This window comes from Pelodiscus sinensis, chromosome 2 (genome assembly GCF_052426305.1).
Source record: "Pelodiscus sinensis isolate ZL-2025 chromosome 2, ASM5242630v1, whole genome shotgun sequence".
NCBI lineage: Eukaryota > Metazoa > Chordata > Testudines > Trionychidae > Pelodiscus > Pelodiscus sinensis.
The window spans coordinates 211285355-211306242 of NC_143053.1; positions in this window are offsets into that span (position 1 = coordinate 211285355).

A 20888-nucleotide genomic window follows, 5' to 3' on the forward strand; every position below is an offset into this window, starting at 1 on the left:
TTTTTCCTGTGGGCCTCCTTTTTCTGTGGTCGTAAAATACTCTGCACTGAGTTCTGCCCCAGTGCTATTCGGAGCCTATTCTTTAGATAGAGGATATTTTATTCATTTGTAATTCTGCTTAGGATCCACTTTAGTAACACTTTCTGCCTTAGATTAATTACCCTGATCTAATTCATTTAGTGGAGGACAGCTGTGGTACGTGGGTTGCCCACTGATGTATTGTGTTAAATGATGCCCATCTGTCATTGCAGCATATCAGCATGGATTCAGTGTCATCCACTTCATTGGTTCTGCTGAGACGTGAAGTACAGCTACAATGTTTACTACTGTTGTTAATTTAATATCTACACCTTTAATAACCTGACTGCTGTCATTCGCTGAACAATGATACATGATGGTCAGTGAAGAGCCAGATAGAACACATTAACTTGACAGCATAGCAGGCCATTTGGTACAGTTAATTAGAGCCCTTCTGGGCAAACTTGCTGTTCAGGGTCTTGTAGGGCATTCCCATGTTGAAATGCCATATTGAAAAATAAAGGTAAAAGAATCTCTATTAACACTCATTCTGAAAAGTCTGGTCATTAACCCATTTTTTGACACAGAACTGTTAATTTTTGTAATGCTCATTATATCTTTTTCATGGCTTATCACAGTCTCTTAGTTTCGCTATAATTCTCCTCTTGCCCCCAGTTCCCCACAAAGGTTCCAGTGTACTTGTTTTGTTTCCTTGGAAACAGAAGACTGCAAATATATCTCACAAAATCTAAATATTGTAGTTTAAAATGTTGTGGTTAAATGCATATGTCCCAGGATCTGATCTTCTATATGGCTCTGGATGTACATGACATGCCAACATATTTACCCTCTCAGGGATTTTTTTCAATTTTTTTTTAACTTTTCTGTGTATTCATGGAGGCAAAGCTTGTTATCTGTAAGCGCATTTTAATACTAATTACAGATGTGGGTACGATGAAACCATTTTTCACCTTATTAGATAATGCTATAACTCCAAGTACGCATGATGTCACTAACTTTTATTCTTTTTCATAGTCAGGTGGTCCAAAAGCCAGACTGTTTGGTACACATAAGAACACAGCATATGCTTCCTCCTGTATCGAGAAATTGGCTAGTTGGCATGAAGGCTAAAAAAAAAGGTAGTGACAAAGAATTTGGAACATAGCACTGGTGGCAGGCCATTCTGATGATTATGTACCATATGGGACTGTCATGTGCCTTGAACATCTGACCGCCTGGTCATGTGTTGCACAGGAAATGGAACAGAGATAGCAGAAACTACATACCATAAAGGGATACATAAAGGGACAATGCTTTCATTAATACATCCGGTGGTTACATATCTCCTTGCTGCTTATCTGTCACGTGAAGAAGACCTAGATACTGCGTTCACTCTACTTCCCGCAGCCTTTTGGCCGCATATGGCGAACCGCAGCCAATGAGAGCTGCAAGGCTCCGAGACTGTGGACCCAGTAAGTAAAGAAACTGGAGCAGTCCAGTAGCAGCTTTCTCAGAGTGGGTCTGCAGACCACTTTGACAAACACTGGAATAGAACATCTTCAATAATGTGTTCATTAGAGTATCATCCTCAGTATCACTCCACTGATGCAGTGTTTTAAGTATAGACTTGCCTGAAGTAATTCTTGACTTTCTTTATATCAGAACTGCCTGCCACCAGTACTTTCTTTCCCTATCCTACCCCATTTATGCTCATGTTCACTCTATTAATTGTCTGAGGACTGCTAAACATCGTGGTGAAACCTGCAACAAAAAAAGGCATTTAATGCTCTGGTCATGGCTGCATTTTGTGTTATTATTTTTCCCTCTTGATGAGGAGCAGTCCTAACCTTGTCCTCCTTTTCAGAAGCATGACTTCCATTGACTTCAAGTGCATGGGTGAGTGATTCTCAGGAAAGTGAATTCTGTTCTTAATTCTACCACTAGCTTGCTATGTGTGTGTCAATTTCTGTATCTGTAAAATGGGAATAGAAATAATGGCATTCTTTGTAAAGTGTTTTGATGTCTAAAAATGCAAACAGTTCATAACAACTAGAAATAATTAATGTGTTGTCATAATTAATAATGATATTATAATTTTTCAGGTTTTTTTGAAGATCCCACTCTACATGACTAGTTGAAAAAATTCAGGTTTGAAAATTTTGGCCAGAGTTTCCATTAAAGTTACCACATCCAGGCCAGCTATGTGGAATTAAATATACTTCTATTGTTAGGTGGATATTTCACCTCTGAATTGCTAAAGCTCTGATGGAATAGCAGGACATTAAGATGTGTTTCATGTTCCATTAAAATACAGAGGCTGGACTAGAAAATTAAAGGGTTAAATGCGGTTAGGCACACAGACTTAGTGGAAAATAGATTTCTCTCTTGTTTTACCAAGTATGATAATTATGCTCCTCTTGTGAGTAATTTGAATGATAGCTTGTGGTATCCATGAACTGGAAAAATTTGGAATTGGAATAGTACTCATACTCTTTTCAGTTCAAAGATAAGGGAAAATGTGAAATGAAAGAAGTAAAAGAGTTCCAAATTCAAGACTTGCATGAATTTGAGCTTTTTGACAGTTCATCAGAAATGCTCCCCCAAATGACTCTTGCTAGCAAAGCATTACTATTGTCTATTTAAAGGTGTACATCAAAACGGTGAGGAGAATTGAAAATAAAAAGGAAACTTCTTTTTTTGCACAGAGTGTGACCTATGTCCAGGGCTGAATCTCTCTCAAATAATCAGGAGTTTTGGCAATGAACAGAGAAAGAGCTTGGAAAGGCAGTGACTTTGTGTAGGCCTCTTAAATATAAATTTTAGAGAACTATTCATCCTAAGCTCCCTTCCTACTTCCATTAATTAGTACTAATACAAATTTAAGCCTCAGTTCTTCAGTGGAATCTGCACAGGCAGATGCCATTGAGTTCAATATAACCCGATACACGCTTTATATTCTGACTATGTACATTTGTTTGCAGGATCAAGGTCTTAGCTTGCTTTTGTCTTTTGAATATATTCCAGGCATTCTCCCCATTCAACCCCCCCCCCCCCCCCCCCCCCACTCATGGCCAGAGCATCTAGCATTCATACATCACTAATTTTCAGAAGTGAGGCACTCCAATTTGAAATATTAGTCTTACCTCTTTATGCTTGGAACTTAAAATGCTAATTTTTTTCAATCATTCTAAATTATTTGCAAGCTAATGCCCAGAAAGCTTACCACATGAGAGACAGTCTAATAATAATAATATTGGAAATATTGGAAGTCCTGCCAGTTTTTGGTTGGATTTGAAAGACAGGAAGATCAGTTGAAGCAAAATGCAGGACAATGTAGCATTTTAAAGACTAACAAGATGGTTTATTAGATGATGAGCTTTCGTGGGCCAGACCCACTTCCTCAGATCAAATAGTGGAAGAAAATAGTCACAACCATATATACCAAAGGATACAATTAAAAAAAATGAACACATATGAAAAGGACAAATCACATTTCAGAACAAGATCATATGTGTTCATTTTTTTTAATTGTATCCTTTGGTATATATGGTTGTGACTATTTTCTTCCACTATTTGATCTGAGGAAGTGGGTCTGGCCCACGAAAGCTCATCATCTAATAAACCATCTTGATAGTCTTTAAAGTGCTACATTGTCCTGCATTTTGCTTCAGCTACCCCAGACTAACACGGCTACATTTCTATCAGGAAGATCAGTGTATCTCCCATTATTCAAAACTTCTTCTGGTCTCATAGGCTTTGACTTTAAAGCCAGAATGGATCATCATGATCATTTAGTGCAGTGGTGCTCACACTTTTTTAATTTGGGACCCGCAGGGCCAGGAAAATTTTTGTTGAGCAAAAAAACCATTTTGTTGTAGCCCCTTTAATTTAAAGTGCCTGTCCACTCCCTCTGCAGCACGTACATCAGGCGCCAAGCTGGGAAAACAAAATGGCGGCTGGCCTGGCACTGCGACCCCCCAGGAAGACAGCCGCGACCCCAATGGGTTGCACACTGTGGATCTAGTCTGACCCTCTGCTCCATTCAGAACTCATAACTTGCCCACTCATTCCTGTAATAGACCCATAACCTCTGGCTAAGCTATTGAAGTCCAGTGCTGCAAGTAAACAAAAGTTCTTACTGGTCCGGTAGGGGGAGGGCAAATCAGATGACTCTGCCCTGCCCCCATCCCAGGACCCTTAGGCTCTCCCCTCTTCCTCCATCCCACATTACTGGAGCGAGGGGGCAGAAGCTGGGAGCAGTACGGCAGCCTGGAGCTGCCAGTGTTGTGCTAGTTTCTTTACTGCCCCTTCCAGCGAGGGAAGGAGCAGAACTACCAGTGCCTCCCCTTGTCCTTCTACAGAGCTGCTGTGCCTGTGTACAGGGCTGAGGTGGGAACTGGGAGTTCTGTCCTTTTCCCATTGGAAAAAGCTGCCTCAGCACCCACAGCTCCACACCCAGGCCTCAGCCCCATACAGAGATGTGGCAGCCAGTGGAGGGGATGCAGATGTCTGGCAAGGAGTCTTCCAGTATGCTGTAATGGCTAAAAATAACTTGCTGGCATGGCACACTGGTCCATACTGGCTCTCTTACATCACTGCTAAAGTCCTCAAATCATGAATTAAAGAGTTCACATTACAGAGAATTTTCCATTTATTTCAATTCAATCCTTCAAAAGCCCAGTGCCCCATGCTGCGGAGAAGGTAAAAAAAATGGCAGTCTCTCCCAATCAAACAGGGGAGAAAGTCCTGGAGGAACCAAAAATACGAAGGGGTGAACATAAAATAAATATTTAATAAAATGCTTAATGGTACATGTTGAACCTCTCTAAACCAGCATTCTCTGGTCTGGCAACATTTGTGGTCCAGAATGATTTTAGTTAGCCATAGGAGTGGATAAGTTTCCCATGGTCCCAGAAAGTTTGTTTATAGCCACCAGTCCTGGCGCTCAGTGTTCAGTGCTGTTATTTAGCTCTAATTTACCTCTAAATGTCTTCTAAGAGCCCAGTAAGCAGTGAGGGTATGTTTACACTTGCTCCCTATCTCAAGAGAGGGATGCAAATGCAGTGTACCGAAATTGCTAATGAAGCACGGGATTTAAATATCTCGCACTTAATTAGCATAATTGCATCCAGACGCCATTTTGAAATTGCATTATTGAGAAATAAAACGCGCCATGTAGCAGTGTTATTTTGAGAGAAAAGCCTTCTTTCAAAATAACTTTTAAACCTCATTGTATGAGAGTAACAGTTATTTTGAGAGACGGGTTTTCTTTCGAAATAATGCTGCTACATGGGGCATTTTATTTCTCAATAATGCAATTTCAAAATGGCGGCCGGATACTATTATGCTAATTAAGTGTGGGATATTTAAATCTCGCGCTTCATTAGCAATTTTGGTACACTGCATTTGCATCCCTATCTCAACATAGGGAGCAAGTGTGGACATACCCTGAGAGTGTAGGTAATGCTGCTAGACAATATAGGCCTTCCTTGGGTTAGCACCGGTCAGGTACTGAGGGTAACAGACAGGTAGATTCAACCTGTAATAATAATTAATGAGATCATGTGCTTGAGAGTGCGAATTTCAGGTGATATTTACTGATTTTCCCTTTTATTTCAAAAGATTTTATTACTATATTGGTCATTGTCTAATTGCATCAGATGTCCTCTTTAATGTGTTAGCTTCAATCCCCTAGAAAAAGCAAATAAAGCAAAATGTATACCAGCAAAGAAAAAGTTCTGCAAGGAAGAATTGTTCAAAATTTTTGTAAATTAACAATAATATCATTGTGCTTCATGTGTGAGAATATTGATTTGTCCTTCTCATGTGACCGGACTGAAAAATCCCAGTTCAAAGGCAGCATGGCACAAATGATGAAGGTTCAGACTGACATGACAGAACAAGGAAGAAATGATGTCATGTATTGATTTCTTTCATTTTCTTCATGTTGATAACAATAAGGATAAAAAACCTTTTATACGGGGGGGGAGGGCAAAGGAATTTTCTACTGACTAAAGTGTGTTCCCTATGCAGGAAGACAGTGACAGCCAGCTGAGGATGTGTCCCTGTATATCTCAATATTGAAGGGTATAATTCAACATAATTCCATTGACATAAAAAAACTGTGCTGTTTTACACTAGCTAGGAACCCAGTTTGTTTATTATAACTTAATTTCTGGCAAATTTAAACATGATCTCTTTTTTTTGTCTTTCACACCTTGCAATATATCTTTGACACAATGACTGAATCTTGGAGGTACGCTTTCCACCCTGTAACATACTGGTCACACTGAATTCATATTTGCAAAATCACAGGGTATATATTACATTAGGTGAGAGCAGGTTTTATAATTGTTTTGACTGTATTGTGCTATAAAAATGAACTATATGTATTATGATGTGGAGTATATTTCCTTTTTTCTGGCATATATATTTCTGATGCATACCATCTTCCGGATCAAATATATTGCAAACAGGAAAATTATTAAAGGTTAAGTACTGTATTTTTCATTATAAATTTTCACTGCACAGTAATGAAAACTGAATAAGCAGATTAAAAACTGATTTAAAAATTAATCCACAAATCTCTTCTTCAAGAGATTTCAGCCTTCAATTAGTAACCCAAGATTTAAAATATTCATACTGAACACACCAAGATTTATGTTATGGTCATGGCCGTTGTTGCAAATAACCTGGATACAAAGGACATAAAAATGAAAGTGTTCCTTGAATCCTTTTGCAACATGGGACTTAATGAAGAAGAGCAAAAGAAAATACATATTAATTTGTGTACAATAATATTGGTAAATAAGAGAATGCAGCCATATGAGCTTACCTCAATAAAATGCTAGTATCTAAATTTTAATCTATAAAAAGTGAGTGCGGAGAGAGAATTCTAACAGGGAAAAATCAGGAAAACAAGTTTGTTGTGTATATTTAATATACTGGGTGAAATCCTGATCCCATTGTAGTCCATGGCAAAACTCCCAAGGATGTTAGTGGAGCTTGGATTCTACTCAGTATGTTCTACTAATAATGTAAGAAACATTTTGCTTTTAAATGTATACATTGCTCCCGTGATGAAATACAGAGGATAATAATGCTTACTGTCTTTACTAATTGTATTTGAGTCATATGTTCTTTGAAATAGGAATTGTCTCTTATGGTGGAGCCCTGATCTTGGCATTGCCACAATAAAAACAATAATATATTGAATTCCGCTGGAACCCTGTATGCTCATCAGAGTTAATCTAATTTTGGCATTTTCAAATATGAAAGGAATTTGTCTCAGAAGATGGTAGAACACAAAGTGTATGACAGTAAGGGCTAAAGAATTTCCATTAATATTAACTAAAAGATCTTAAAATTAAACAAAATGGGGTTAAAAGGGAACTTTGAGGATGGTTGTCAAGACATCACTACAGATGACAAAGTAAAAATGATGTAGTGAGTGAATATATGCAGACTTGATGAAATAAGTGGTGTTTGTTTCATTTTCTGTGGGACAAAATTCTGAAATCCTTAATCACTTTTTACTTTATTTTTAGTCAGGCAAACTCCTATCTTGCCTTCTTCCTTGTCAACCAAATCTGGTTGAATACTGGAAATACTTCTGAAATGTTTTGTAATGATGAGAGGGTCTGATAAACACAAAACAAAACTGATTTTTAATATCTCTGTCTATGGAGATACATCACAAACTTTAGTGCCAACTCCAATTTCCACCCACAAGTCCAGCAGAGTTTTGCACAAAATGTAGTCAATGTGCTTCTACTCGTGAATTTAAACAGAGTTTTATGTGGTGTTCTACTTCATAAGGTTTGCATTTCTCAGCCCTAATTCAGTAAAGGTTTCATACACATGTTTAAACGTTATCCTGAATAGGGATGCTTTTCAGAATCAAGTCTCTATTCAAGACTGTTGCTATAATTTATATATCCCTGGTCTACACTAGGGGATAATTTCGAATTAAGATACACAACTTCAGCTACGTTAATTGAGTAGCTTATGTTTAAGTATCTTAACGTGAATTTTGGCACTATCGATACTGTGGGAGATCGAAGGGAACACACTCTCCCTTCAACTTCCCTTACTCCTGGTAGACGCAGGGCTACCAGTATTGAGAGGAGCACCCTCTCAGTTCTAATAAGAGTATCTTTACTAGTCCCTCTACAGGCAGTCCCCGGGTTACATACAAGATAGGGACTGTAGGTTTGTTCTTAAGTTGAATTTGTATGTAAGTCGGAACTGGTACATATTGTAGGGGAAACTCTAGCCAAACATTTCTCCAGAGCTCAGTTTTATTCTCCCACACCTCACTTCCCTCAGTCCTTTATTCTCAAGCTGAGGTGTCTGCTGAGAAAAGCCGCTCCGCGTCTCCCTGGTCTGCTGGGGGGCGGGGGCGCTAGCTTCGCGTCTCCCTGGTCTGCTGGGGGGAAGCAGCTAGTGCGGGGTTGCCTCACCCCGTTTGTAAGTAGGGATCCGATGTAAGTTGGATCCATGTAACCCGGGGACTGCCTGTAATTCGAATCCCAGAAGATCAACTGTGGCTATCTGTTGGTAGACGTGGCCTTAGTTATTTACTCTGAAGTAAAAAAAAATCTAATCTCTGCATATTCATTCAGACCTACTACATGAAGGAGAAACATAAGACATACAAAGCCAAATGTTAGACTTTTTGAATATGTGGAAGAAATTATTTATAACAGCTCCAATATTTTATGATCTGTAAAAAAAAATAACCACTTCACTACAGATGAGCACAATTACATTCCTATGTATCAATTTTACTATCTCTTGCTTGCTGCAAGGAAATAATACGGTAAAGAAACTGTTTGTAATTTTGCTTGCAACTTCTTGGGGGGAGCATTTTAAATGAAGCCTTTCCTCATATGTGAAATACAGTGGGGATTGCTGATGAAGAATTCCATGACACATGATTATTAACTGTATGGAGGGGAAGTTATGTATCTCCAAATAGTACACAGCACTATTGCATCAGAGGGATAAGAGAAAACCTCATGATTTACAATAGAAGAGATCTTCCAAAATCTCTGAGTCTGAAATTGAATCTATAGTTATTTGTAAGTAACAGAACACATTCTACTGCTTAATGTTTCCCATCAGGAGATCATAAACAGGGTACAAAGATAGATTTCTTCTGAAGCTTTTCAAAATTTTCTTAAATAGCTGAAGTCGAACACATAAATCTTGTAAGACAAATGATCATATAGAATTTATACTAAAATTCACTTAGAGGAACGTCTACACCGTGCGGCTATTTCAAGCATATCCTGGAGGTATCCTGAAATAGCTACCCCGCATCTTAACAAGCTGACATTATTTTGAAATGGTTTTTTTTGAATAACAGGCACACTATTTTGGCATCCTTGTAACTCTCATTCGACAAGGGATAAGTGATGTCTCAAAATAGTGCTTTATTTCAAAATTTGGCACTGTGTAGATGTGCCAAATTTCAAAATAAGCTATTTTGAAATAGAATCAAAATAAGATATGCAATTTGCACTGCACAAATTGAGTATCTTACTTCCAGTTTAGGATTCGGTGTAGATGCATCTTTAATTATTTATGCCTTTAAAAAGAGGCATTTCATTAATATATATATATATATATATATGTTTGTTTTCTTCTCATACTTATTGTATTTGGGAGGCTCCTAAAAGAAAAAAATGTTAAGGTAACCAAAAGAGGAATGAATATGCAGAGATTGGTTTCTTTATTTAAAAATGAATACCAAATCAGCAGTAATGACCATTAATATTATAGGTTTTCCTTCACAACAGATTTTTTGTTTTTCAATAACTATGTAAATTACAGTATTTTTTTCTATTTTCCTACCAGCCTTTAGCAGTATCTTATAATATACAAAATATACTTAGATAATAATTAACACACTCAATGCCTAAGTACACTCCCTCCCATTCTTAATCAGAGGAAGTCAGTTATTCCCTGCACTCACAAATAACATTGGGATGTAAAATGTGTTTTCTCTTCCCATCCATCCCCTTTGTTCAACCAATTCCAGATCTTGTGTTTTCAGAAAAGCACTAGGGCAATCTCACTGTGCAGAATACAAGTAAATCCCATAAAGTCAATTGAAGTTATTCAAATTCTGCAGGAGGAGAATAGGACATGTGCTTGTCTATTACAATCAATATGTCAGGAATAAATCACATACTTCCTGTGAAATAAATCTTCCTCAACAGGCAAATAAGGGTAGAAATTTTGCCATGAAAACCAACCCTTGCATTATGTCTTGTCCCCACTTGTGCGATAGGGAAGCTCTGGGCAGAATTTGATTCAAGGATTCTAAAGGTGAATTTTTTTTCTCAAAGAAAAAGACTAAAACATTCTGAAAGTAAAATATATTAAATAAAATAACATAGACCAGGATTTACACAGTAGTGGTCATCCCAGTGCACAAGAAATTGAGGAGTGAAGCATAAATGATGGAAGTATTATTATTAAGGAATTTGAAGATTTATCTGAGGTTAAGGAATAGGAAAGTGAAGGGAAATTGTCCAGTTTTCCTGGCAGCATAAAAGAGGGTGATGATAAAGATGAAATTGGCTTACCATGAAAAGCAGAGTAACGACAAAGAAAAACTGGTTTACATGAAAAGGAGAGAAATGATAAAGAAGAATCAGCCTTGCATGAGGACCGGAACAGCAGTGAGAAAAATGGCACACCACAAATCGATACATCAGATCCTGCTTTCTGCCCAGTGAGCCTAAACTCTTCCAATATTGATTGTACAATTTTGAATGGGCCAGGCAAAATCAAGACTATGACGTTTCCAGTAAACAAGCAGAAGCAACACCTCTCAAAGTCAGACTGCAAAAGATTACTTAAGAATGGCGAGAAATGGAATAAGCATTGGCTAGTTTACTTGAAGTCAAAATGTTCTGTTTTTGTAGGAAAAGACTTGAGAAGAATTCCTAGTCATTGCTTGTGCTTTCTGGCAAAAGTTGCTGGCATAACATAGCTGATTCTCTGTAGCAACATGAAAACTGAACCAACCATTTTCTAGCCTATTCCATGGAGGTTGAGTCCAGGGTCAAACTGAGTAAAGGAATAGACCCAGAAAAAACAGTGTATTATTGATGTAGAAACTCAGCATTGGAGGAACATGCTTAAGTGTCTGATCTCAATTATGCTCTTCCTTGCAAAAAATAATTTGGCTTTCTGGGGCTCATTGGACAAATTATTCACTGAATATAAAGGTAATTTCCTTTGCTTGGTGGAGCTTCTTGGGAAATACAGCAATGTTATGTGTGAGCACCTATGTCATGTAGTTTGTAAAAAGTATGGACCATTGCTACAGCAAAACAATTCAAAACAAATCGATTGATCTTATGACAAGGAAGGTGTTGATAATATAATGACGTGGCTTGGCAAAACAAAGTACTAAGCCAGGGGTTCCCAACCTGGGGTATGCGTACCCCCAGGGGGTACAAGAAGCTTGTCAAGTGGGTACGGTGAAAATTTGGTAAATAATTAGATTATCCTACTTGAAATATTCTAAAAGTAGTAGTGTTAGTGAAAAAAGTTGTGGATTCTAGAGTCTAGAATTTATTTCCTTTCATATTGAATAGGGAGTATGGGAAGGTTTACTAAAATCTAAGGGGGTACGGTGACTGAAAAAGGTTGGGAACCCCTGTACTAAGCCATAATAATAGACTGAACTCCCCATATTAGACACAGTGAAAAGATATCATTTACAGTATGATTTGTTGATGAGCAGGATGGTTATATCCAGGTGAAGGGACACTTTACCTGTATCTAGTCTGTGAGGTTATGTCTACACAGCAAAGTTATTTTGAAATAACTTTAATAGCGTCTACACAGCCAAACTGCAATTTTGAAATTAATTTGAAATAGCAGAGTGCTTATTTCAAATTTGGTAAATCTCATTCCATAAGGAATAACGCCAAATTCGAAATAACTATTTTGAAATAAGTGCTGCGTAGACACTTATATCAAAATAGGGGGCCTCCAGCCTTCCCAGGGTGCCCTGGTGGCCACTCCAGCCTCAGCCAAGAACACTCCTCTCTTTCCCCCATCCCTGGAGCCCTTAAAGGAGTAGACTCTGGCCACAGTGCCTGTGCCAACTCCAAGCCTGCCAGCCCAGAGCCAGCAGTCACTGCCCCAACCCAGTGGCCCCAAAACATGAGCCAGAAAGCCACTGGCACTCAGCCCTCCACCACTCCCCAGGAGCAGTCTGACAGCTCGCAGGAGCCTGCCAATGGCCCATTGAAGGCGAGCGACTTCCTGGTCCAGGGTGGAGATCATGGACCTTATTCAGGTTTGGGGAGGATGCCCCCAATGTCCATAATCCAGCCCTAGACAGAGGAAGGCAGCCATCTATAGCAAGATAGCTGCCAGCCTGGCCACCAAAGGCCACATGCGAATCCAGGAGAAGGTTTGCATCACAATCAAGTTGGTCCAGCGAGACCCCCAACCCTGATCCCTGAGCTTCCCCTCCCCCTTCTTCCCCTTGTTTCCCCCTTCCAGCTCCCTCCTCCCAGGTTTCCCCCTCCCCTCTCCCATCCTCTCTCTTCCCTGACTTGATGCCCTGCTGGACCTGGTTCCGGCCGGCCTTAAATGAGATTTAGCATCCACTCAGTGACGCGCTATTTCAAAAGAGCAAAACACTATTTCAAAATGCATTTTGTTTGTAGACACATTATTTTGAAATAACTTATTTCGAATTAACTATTTTGAAAGAAGATATTTCGAAATAATACTGTAGTGTAGACATACCCATTACTGGGAAAAGTGTAATAGAACAGTTTATGAAAATTTTGAATGAATATAAAATAAAGTTGCAGGATTTTCATGGTTACTAGGCTACCACAATGGTGTGAACTTGAAGGGGAGAAACAGTGAAAGGAAATGTAACCCTGTTGCTGCCCCTGCCTATCTGGGCAAGTCACAGCCATTCAGACAAATGGTGATGGGCCATAATTGTTCCAGCAGATGGTTCTTATTGTGCTTTGCCATGCCAAATGAAGAGTAGAGTCTCAGCATAGGGGTGTGGCTGGGACCGAGGCTGGAGGGGGTCTCATGATGATGTGCCTATGACACAAGATTCCCTTAAACCAGCTTTGCATACTGATATAGTTAGGAGTCCTACATATCTATCATTGGTAGAGGTGGGTGGTATGGGATTGTTCCCTCCCCTTTCAGTTTATTAGATGAAAAGCAAGTTTGGATTAATCAAAATGTTCACAAATTTGGGCCAAGTATGCTGAATAATTCTGGATAAAAATTGTCATATCAGGTTAACCCACAACTATATTTGTCTATGTATATTGGTTCGCCTACTGAGCTAAAAAAATATTCTCACTGTTTTATGTCACTAGGTCTAACGCATCTCTGATTGCTCAAGATTTATGTCAGTGTATCTCCACTGAAACTAATACAGTATACATACAATTCAAAATAGATAACTATGTATGCAGGATAGATTCTTTCACATAGTCAGTGATTGATCAGGCCTACAAATGTTTTTAGGAGATTATAAAAGATAATAACATTTATTGCTGAAACTGGGAAAACTGAAAGAATCTGAGCATTTCCCCTCATTTTAAAGTAAATAAGATAGGCTGTGTCCAGACTCAGTGGGGTTTTCGAAAAAAGTAGCCTTTTTTCGAAAAAACTTCACCTGCGTCTAGACTGTAGCCACGTTCTTTCGAAATTAAATCGAAAGAACGCAGCTTTTCTTTCGATGGCGGTAAACCTAATTTCACGAGGAAGAACGCCTTTTTTCGAAAGTGCTCTTTCGAAAAAAGGCGTTCTTGAATGCAAACAGGGCTTTTTCAAAAGAGAGAATCCAGACTGCCTGGGTGCTCTCTTTCGAAAAAGCAGCTTGCTTTTTCGAAAGTTCCGCTTGCAGTCTAGATGCTCTTTTTCGAAAGAGGCTTTTTCGAAAGTATCTTTCGAAAAAGCCTCTTTCAAAAGAGGCTTGCAGTCTAGACATAGCCATAGAGCTCATCTTTCATACCTTCATCACAGGCATTTTGTAAGGATTTATTTAAGTTTCTACAGAGTTTTAGGGTTAAGACAAAGCAAAACATTTTTCTGGTTTTAAAACCTTTTCTAATTTTTTCATAGGAGAAAGCATCTGGGCGTTTTGGAAAAAAAATCCTACACACTGTCTAGGACCCATTTCTGCCCTTGATTTTTGAGCATAATGCTCACTGGCTTTTGCAGGAGATGAGGCTATGAATTAGAGGTCTATGGGCTGCTCTAATCTATGCTTGACTGCCTCTAGCCCCAGGGCATTGTTCTGGCAGCTGAGAATAGATAGTACAGCCATTCCCAAACCACACCTTCTTCTTTCTAAGCATTCCACCTACACTTCCCTTCACCCCCAGTTCAATAGGTGCAAAGGGGAAGTAAGACTAGGGCCAACTGGGTCCTATGTCTTTAGTATGATTTGTTGACATATTTTTGCAAAACAAAAGTCAAGAAATATGAAATGCAATATGACTGCTGTATACAAATCCAGCTCTAGCATAAAGGTGCAGCAGAAGTCTGCCTCACATAGCTAAATATTAGGGGCAGCAAAAAGTCTGTGTATGAACAACCATAGGACTCGGGGCGGGGGAGATAGAATTGCCCAGATTGCTGAGGGCACCAAACACTCTAGAATCATCACTGATTGCAAAGTTACAAGTTTTAATAGAGTCTTTTCAGAAAAGGCAACTCTGGTGAAATCATAAACCTGAAATGATTATTACACCAGAGCATCAATCTTTCCTATTGTGCCATAATACAAGAAGTCAGTTAATTTCATGGGATCATTTCAATATTTTTATGTATTTTAAAGCTTTGGTTAAAAAGGGAAATTGAATATAGCTGGCATAGCCCAGTGGTCCATTTGTAAGTCAATGTGTTATCATTCAGGGAATAGAAATCTGGGTAGAAAATGGTAAATGGCATAGTAAATTTACAGAATAATACAAGTAACGGTCACATACAAAAACAAAATATTTCTGACTATCCATCAGAAAATAGATGGCTGCAATATAGTTGGGTGTTTGTGTCCTCCAAACTGATGAAAATTTAGAAGATTTGCATTTCTCAGAAAATATTCCAGCCAACGGGTGACTGAATTTACGTTCTCCGTCTCAAACCTTAGAGTCCAACCGTTCAATGATCTGAGCACCCACCACTACTATTCAAGACTCTGATATTGCATGGTGTTTATCTATGCCATTAACATCAATGGATCTATCCAGGAGTATACAGTTAAGCACACAGTTAGGGTGCATCTACACAGCAAAGTTATTTTGGAATAACAGCCATTATTCTGAAATAACTATGCGAGCATCTACGCAGCAATAGCGTTATTTTAAAGTAATTTTGAAATGCCAGGAGGCTTATCCTGACTTCTGTACACCTCATTCTATGAAGAACAACACCTATTCCAAAATAGCTATTTCGGAATAGAAGCTGTGTAGATGCTCCACTTCTGCTATTTCGAAATAGTCCCTTACCAGGGCCATTCTAAGTTATTCCTCCCCCGTGCCTCCTGGGGCTTTAAATCGAAATAGCAGATCTACATTAGGGAAGCCTACCTCTGACTAATTTTGAGGCTTCCCTGAAGTGTAGACGTGCTATTTTGAAATAAGCTATTCCAAAATAAATGTGCAGTGTAGACAAAGCCTTAAGTAGCTTCATGTATTTGGGCCTATATCAATAAGAAGAATTATAGGAACTCAATCCTTTTCAAGAGACCTTTAACATCTTTCTAGGATGAGTCTCTTAGGATAAAGTTTCATATCCTTTTATACAGTTTAAATAGAATGGGCCTTTTCTTTTGCCTATGTGATAATAGTTATACTGATTCATTCCATATTATATAGATTATAGAGATATTATTAATGCAAATCCATATGGTCAGTGGTTAGGTTCATATATTTTCCTTTGGACATGTGTAGGTAACTGCTATTAATGATAATGGGAAGGCCATGTGTGTGAGGGGGAAAAAGGACATACACTGTATTTCTTCGATAGTGGCAATGATATTTTCCAACATGAATTCTTTCTTATGATCCTTCCTGGCTCTACCAATCCATACCATAAATCAAACTCTTCTTAACTGTCTGTGCCAGATATTACATTCAATGTTACTACTTTACAAACTTCTGGGTAGTCCTTAAGGTCAAGATCTCTCTCTCTCTCTCTCTCTCTCAGATCAAAGAGGGTTTATGTAGAGTGATTTCTTTTTCTTTTTCAAAAACAACTGGAGTTCTAAATGACAATTAACAAGCTAAAGGACCAAAGTTGATGACAACACTGACATGAAATATACTACAGAAAGATTTTAAGGAGTTCTAAGGGATAATGAGGGTTAGCCAGCAGCCTGGGGATTAAGGAGTTAACTACACCTAACCAGGTGGAGTGACCAGTAGGAATGTAGGTGGGACTTTCAAACTGGGACAAAGGAATTTGGTTTTTTTTCCTTTTCTCTTTTTCTCTCTGGGTATGTCTACACTACCCCCATAGTTCGAACTAGGGGGGGTAATGTAATCATACGGAGTTGCAAATGAAGCCCGGGATTTGAATTTCCCGGGCTTCATTTGCATAAAGCCGGCTGGCGCCATTTTTAAATGCCGGCTAGTTCGGACCCCGTGCCGCGCGGCTACAGGAAGGGACAAGCATGTTTCTTTCTCTCCAAGAAACAATGCTTCACTTTCTGTATACAGGGAAAGGTTTAGGTAGTTTTGTTAGACTTTATTGTTGTAAGGGTTGGGTATGGGACCTGCTATCTGGCACTGCTTAAGAGATGTTTGGCTTTTCTTTTAACTAAGTTCTAGCCCACGGTGTAATTCCTCCATGAGTATATTTTGTTACCTTTCCATCTGATCCTTATGCTTGCAAGAGGAATATTGTTGTAATAATAAAAGTTTTCTCTTTTCTTTTTATTAACCTGGCATTGGTTACTTGTGTGTCCTGACTTTTATAATAGGGGTGAGATTTCCCAAATGATCTTTCCCCTAATCTCGTTATTAACATCTGGGTGGTGGCAGCGGAAGTTTTATTCCCAAAATCTAGGTTTTTAAGGTTTTGGGGGAAGTTTTATACCAAAGCCTGGTAGATAAAGCTTTGGGGTACACTTGTTGGCCCCCACTTCTGCATTTACCATGCCAGAGTGGGGAAGGAGCCATGACAGGATACTGTTTTTAAAGAGCACTGAACCATTTTGCTTTTCCTTGTATATTCAAAGCATCACAAGCCTTCTTGCCTCCTTTGACCTAGCACTTGTTCATTTCATCTTACCCAGGATTTCCAATAGATCAAGAACATTGATTGAAATCCTGAGTCTACCACTGGTTCCATTGCTCATTTCATATTCTGACAGAGAAAATTTCTCATCTTCTGCTGTGCTGTTTTTCTGTGCACAAATGATAAAAGAAATTAAGATTTGTAAATGTTATTTATTCCATGAACTTGGGAAGACACAATGGAAATGAATACAAATAAGACACCTCTCAGCAAGCTCTGTACTGCAAGTTTGGAAAACACAGGGTATCTCATTATCACAGAAATAGACAGCAATATCTGCCTAAGGTGGTAATGGTTCTTTTTAAGCTCTCTTAAAATTCAAACACAAATGTCAAATTGGAATGTCTTTCAAGGAAGCAGTGTGTTACTTGGAATTTATTCATATAAGTTTTAAGAACTATCCCTCAGGGGAAAAGACTCAATTTTTCATTGGTATAGATAAAACAGAAGGCTATCTAAGGTGCTGGGAATATATGACACAAAAAAATGAATGGAAGGCCATGCAAAAGGTATTGAATCTGGAAGTAGGCAAATCTCAAAAGGTTGATATTCATTTTGGATTCATTTTAACCTTCTAATGTTCTCTGTATTTCACAGCCTAAAATACAAACTTTGAGTTTTTTCAGAAAAGTACTAAAACTTTATGATTTTAGTAATAGAACTCAAAAGTAGTTTACACGGCTGCAGATCTTACAGATGGGTGAACACATAGTTTATGCTTTGTGAATAATTTGTGGCAACCTCATGAAAATAATTTACTTAATCAGTAGAACTGAAAAGCAAGGTTACCATTGTAATAGTGCTATAACTCCATACATCTAATCACCATGGCTATGTCTACACAGCAGCATTATTTCAGAATAATTGACTTTGTTCCAAGATAACAAAGAGCACGAAGACACAGCAAGCCAATATTTTGAAATAATGGCCAGCTGGAGGACTTCTTACTCTGACTCCTGTAACCCCATTTCATGAGGAGTAAAGGAAGTTGAAGGAAGAGTGCTCTTCCTTTGACTTTCAGCTGTGTAGATAACACTAAAAGCTGAATTAAGCTATTTCGACTTAAGCTACACAATTGATGTAGCTGAAATTGTATAGCTTATTCCAACTTTAGCCCTGCTGTGTAGATGTACCCTAAAAGTGCTGGAACAAGGTGTGCAGGGGTGCTGCAGCACCCCTTGGCTTGACGTGGTTTCCCTTATATACAAGTTTTACAAGCACCCCCAGTGTACAAATTGTTCCAGCTCCTCTGCTAACCACAAACTAAAATACCCCGTATCAAATTGTAATATGTATAATCATCTGATGCTATGTGATATCATGGGTAAAAAGTTGTGTGTTAGGGTATGTCTACACTACAAAGTTAATTCGAACTAACAACCATTTGTTCGAATTAACTTTAATAGGGGCTACACATACAAACCGTTAGTTCAAATTTAAATCAAACTAGCAGAGTGCTTTATTCGAGCTAGGTAAACCTCATTCTACGAGGAGTAATGCCTAGTTCGAATTAAGTAGTTTGAATTAAGGGCTGTGTAGCCACTTAATTCGAACTAGTTGGAAGCTAGCCCTTCCCAGATTGCCCTGGTGGCCATTCTGGGCCAAACCAGGGAAACTTTTCTGCCCCCCTCCCGGCCCTGGAGCCCTTAAAGGGGCACTCAGGGCACTCCAAGAAAGGACTGCTTTGCTGTCCCTCATCGAGTTAGACAGACAAATGGGGAACCCTGAGAACTGTCTGTCTGGGGTGGGGGTGGGGTCCCTTTAAGCACAGCCCTCGGCTAGCCTGAGGCAGCAGCTCCACACTCTAAATCCTAACCTGATGCCCTGCCGGCACTGGTTCCGGCCAGCCTTAACTTCAGTTCAGGGTCCACTCAATGTGGACATCCTATTTTGAATTAGCAAAACACTAATTTGAATTAGCTTTTAGGTCTAGATGCGCTAATTCAAATTATCTTATTTCGAATTAACTAATTCGAATTAAGTTAGTTTGAATTAGCGCTGTAGTGTAGACATACCCTTATGGAAAAAGGAAAAATTTGACAAGTTTTCAAAGTGACTAGCAGTTCAAAGTGCCTTATTTTTCAGATGCCCAATTGAAGTTACCTGAAATTGAGTCAAAATTGAGAAATGTAAAGTAATGCATATTGGAAAAATAATCCCAGCTGCACATAGATAATGATAGGTTCTAAATTAATTGTTGCCACTCGAGAAAGAGATCTTGACGTCACTGTGAATAGTTCTCTAAAAACTTCAGATCAGTGTTTTGCAAGAGTCACAAAGGCTAAGAGAATGGAAGAAGCTGTTAGGAAAGGAATAATAAAATAGGCAAAAAAATAATTGTAATGCCATATAAATGTATGGTATGTCCACACTTTGAATACTGTGGCTAGTTTGGTTACCCCATCTCAAAAAAGGATAAAATGAAATTGGAAAAGATTCAGAGAAGGGCAACAAATATGATCAAGGGAATGAATCAGCTTGTATATGAGGAGATATTCATCTTAAAAAAGAGATAACTAAAGGGAGCTATGAAAGGCTTATCAAATCATGAATTGTGTAGAAATGTGAATAGAAATGTATATTTCACCTTTTCCCATAATACAAAAAGCAGGAGTCTCCTGATGAAATTAAGAAGCCTCGGGTTTAATACAAACAGATCCACCAACAGCAATCTGGGGCCCCAGGGCAGAAATCAATGGGCCACCTGCCTTCCTCCCTTGGCTGGGACCACAAGTCCCTCGCCTTCCACCCAGAGAAGCCCCACAACCATAGGAGCCCTGAGCAGGCCCAACTATATCTCCCAGACCCAACCTGCCTATTCTAAGGAAAACTGTAGTAGCATCTCTTGATTGAAAGATGTTTTTGATATGCCCCGTACAGGTTGATATGCCCAAGTACTCCCATCCTGGAACCTGCACGGGGCATATCAAAAGAGTCTTTCAATAAAGAGATGCTTTTTGGCAAAGTTTCTACAGCAGAACTGGGGCCTCTGGGCTCTTTTAAATGGCCAGGCCACTGGGCAGTTGCCCCATTTGTCCCTCCTTGTTGATGAGCCAAACAAGAAGGAATACTTTTCCACACAGGTCTTAGTTGTAACATTCATTACCATGGGATGTTGTGATGTACAAACAGAACTAGGTTCAAAAAAGAAGTAGATAAGTTCATGCAAAGTAGATCTCACAATGGTTACTAGCCAAGATGGGTAGGAACATGACTCCATTACTGGGGTGACTCTAAACCTCTAACAGCCAGAAGATAGGAAGGGAAGACTGAGTTGGATCACTCTGACTGCCCTGTCAGAGGCAAGATATTGTCTCAGTGGGCCATTAATCTGATCCAGTATGGTATTACTTATTTCTGATGTTCTTAATAAGACTCTATTCATCTTATTCTTAATTTGGCCTACTATTCACTGTAGGGGTGGAAATATCAGATCTGAGTAAAAATAATATTACAGTATATATATTTTTCAACATTAAGTCATGATGAACTGATTAGCAAATTGTATAAACTAAGAGCCTAAATGGTAGCATTTGCAGTAACTATACAGCTGA